Source organism: Cryptotermes secundus, unplaced genomic scaffold, assembly GCF_002891405.2.
Source record: "Cryptotermes secundus unplaced genomic scaffold, Csec_1.0 scaffold465, whole genome shotgun sequence".
Classification (NCBI taxonomy): domain Eukaryota; kingdom Metazoa; phylum Arthropoda; class Insecta; order Blattodea; family Kalotermitidae; genus Cryptotermes; species Cryptotermes secundus.
Window position 1 is genome coordinate 50,928 of NW_019738964.1, and position 3,517 is coordinate 54,444.

Sequence of the window (3,517 nt, forward strand, 5' to 3'; positions counted from 1 at the left end):
TATCAATCTATGCTCTTATATTCCGAGATTATATTGCTAGGTGATGGCTTAGATTGTGTCGAAAACGCCGCTCCCACCTCACGAGTTTGCGCATCCTCGACGGTGATACAAATGATTACTGAATATCACGTTTTTTTGGCATTATGCTGCCCTCCAATGGCATAACGTTATGACGAAAGATTTTTATTATCAGTGAAATCGTTGCCTTCTCTCTCGTGGATGGATACGCGACCAATTCAAACACTGCTTGGCAATTGTTTCGCCCGAATTTCCCTTCTTGGATAGAATGTAGAATAATATTATACACGAAGATGGGTAAAAAATAGGTTGAAAAATTACCGTCCTATAATGGAACTGATAATGGAATGTTTTTGTTTCAGTCATGTTAAGAGGTTGGCTGCCCTGTCACTGTGACCTAAATATCCGGTGTACAAAATCAAGGTAGGTTGTTTCTTTCCTGGTATGAAGAGGTGTTTATAAATAATAAGACGGTGTTATGTGTGTATGTTAATAATATACATATATGTACAAGTTCTGATTAATTATCTGCCTGATAGTATATCTTAAATGATTCAATGAAATGGTGCAAATGGTAGGCCTTAATTTGTGTATTATCCTGGACCGAGTAATGGCGAGTGCACGAAATTTTACAAACATCTGATTCCTCTGTTCCACAACGAAATCGAAGTGTTTTCCCTCTGAACGATGAAACTGAAGTATGTGTGAAGGAAGAATACACCGTAACGTACATTTATTGATTTAACGAAAGTAAGTGCATGTAAGAATAGTGGGTGTGTAGTGAAAAACAATGTGTCTTTGAGGTTATTCTTGCACTATTTTTAATAATCTCGTGTGAAGTATGTACAGTGATTTGCACAAATTGTGTGTTTTATTGCTTATATGGATAGACGTAAATACAGCCAGTTCGGACTGGTAGAATCATAACGACACAATAGCAAGAGTTAGTGTCATGTACGTATGTACCATTTCAGACATTCATTCATGAGATGAAGTATTCTAAATTACTTGAAATCGCGTTTGACCCTCGTTAAAAGTGCTGAAAATAATTTCATTCATGATTTGAGTTACACGCCGTTGACATGCATTTGTTGAAACAATTTACGCAGTTCTGCATATTTGGGTCTCGGAGAGATTAACTGGTTATAACAGAGGCATGCAATGTATCACTGACAGACGGTAGGGGTGGATGGTAGATTCGATCTTAAAAGAATAACGTTGATTACACTGTGTTTCCATAAGTGTTATTCACGTATAGCATTCACCTTTTGGAATGAGGTAGTTGTATCTTCGAATCAATATTCGAAGGAAAAACATATATAAAAGTGGCATTGTTATACTCACAACGCTAAAAAAGTACCAGTGCACTGGTAATAACTCAAGATACAATATCCTACTTTTAAATAAACGGTTAGTTCTCAGCTGAAATGCATTTTAATAATCATATTTGATACTTTCTTTTATTGTTATTGGGGTGGGACTAAGTTCCTTGTACTGCGGCCACTTCTCGTCTATTGTACCAGCCCCAGATGATAGGTGAGGGTGATTGTGGAGCAATTGGTGGAATGAAGATTGGCAGGGGAAACCGAAGTACTCGGGGATAATCTGCCCCAGCGACACTTTGTCCACCACAAATCCCACTTGACCAGACCCGGGATCGAACCCGGGCCGGCGCGGTGGGAAGCCAGCGACTAACCGCTTGAGCTATATGAGACTTGGTTGAAATATGTATCCAAACAGACTTCATCATGTCGTGCAAATGTTGTTTCTGCATGTACTGTCCGCAGCTCCCTCTCTCCCGTTAGTGACATTGCAGTTATAGGACCAGGGACTTACAGTGCAGTTGTAACATCAGATGATAGAAGAATACAAAATACAAATTTTAAAATCATATTCTACACAGGTATTTTCATGAAAATTACAGATAACGGCAGAGAAAATACTTCCGGCAGATCCACCTACTTCCACGCATTCCGCATTCCGTCAGCCCATCATGTTACCTTCATCTCACGCAGCACCATTACTATTTTATTGTACAAGGACATGTTCGACTGTGTATGAGAGTCCCACCTCTGTTCCTTAAATAATCTTTCTGTCATTCATATGGTTACTGAAACACTTTACTACATAAGTTGTTATATCATAATGTGGCTCTGAACCATTGCTGTTGCATGTAGTGAAATGTTTGGTCATCACGTAATTCATAATCCTGAGAAGAATATTGAAAGATAATAGGAGTACTCTTTTCTTTTTCTTGTTGCTCACACCTTGGAACATAGGACATCCGTGAAACGCTTTGTTTCGCTTTTGTTGCTTAAATCTAAGACAGTCGGTGGGACTCCTTGCATGAGGGATGAACCCGACATGAACAGGATAACAAAAACACAGAATGAACGCATGCAGACATGCTTCGAGTGGGATTCTAACTCACGATGCCAGTTTTCGAGCGAGCGAAGACAGTTCATGCCTAAGACCGCGCGGCCACTGTGATGGGCCGTTAGTATTCTAAATTAACAAAGTGATATACTGTAAAAATGACAGTTGAATTCATTGATCCACAAGCCTTCAAATACGCATTTTTCAAAATCGATCCTATTGCCTTACAACAATAAAATCATTCTGGAAAGAAAAAACAACAACTTAAAGTACATTAATAATTACAGTTAACTTCGGAAAATAGGAGTTTAATTTATCTCGGCATTTCGGTCATTAATTCTTTGAAGCTAGGACCCATATAATTTCTGTGATAATTGAGATTTCTTGTGATTCACCTCAGTGTAGGCGCGTACTGTAAAATGGACCCAGTACCTTGACACAGGCCAGGGTCGTTTCATTCCTACCTAAATCGGTTTAGTTTTACAGTCCATGCAGTTGGAGATGATTTTATTTAGAAGAGTACGAATTCCTAACAAAAATGCAGCAAAGCAGAAAATACAGGTTCTGAAAACCGAGTTCTTAGACGTCAGCTCTCTCAAGGAAAGGTCTGAACTCAGGATTCAGAGAATGGACTAAAAGCCTTCTCTGTTCTCTGATCAAGACATTGATGGTGTCGGTGGTCAGATAAGCAGGTTTCCGATAATTAGGTTAGTCCTGTCTTTCTACACCAGGCGGCTCCTGTGTAGGAGTAGTAGCCTGCAGAGAGAGCCGCAGTCACACTGCCATTCCTATGCGCCTTCTCACTGTTCACGAAACTTGGACTCCGAATTGCAGCCACACGCCCATCTGCATGTGCACTTTGGAGACGGACAGTCAGTAAACACTTTAAAGTACAGTTATTTTTCTGTAATAATGTAGAACTAAATTTTTGACTTGTTAAATCTGAGGGTTGTTCGCGTGTGCTAACACAAAACTATGAATAGTAACTTGGTTTACAAGTCGAACATTATTATTATTGTAAGATTTGAGGCTTTCACGGCGGTGACTATGAAGAAAGCAGTCTTCTGGGATTTGGCACCGTGTATATGTGGTGTTAACCGACGTTTCGGAGGAACGTATCGCC

The 3,517-nt window shown here is 39.6% G+C and overlaps 1 long non-coding RNA gene across 1 annotated transcript in view; it reads left to right on the plus strand.

Annotated features, from left to right (window-relative positions):
- The first annotated feature begins 334 nt into the window (after positions 1-334).
- The window catches only part of LOC111871469, a 398,884-nt gene continuing 395,701 nt past the window's right edge, over positions 335-3,517 (plus strand). The window contains exon 1 of the long non-coding RNA XR_002844026.2: positions 335-441. This is a non-coding gene — a long non-coding RNA (uncharacterized LOC111871469). The remainder of the gene's footprint in view (positions 442-3,517) is intronic.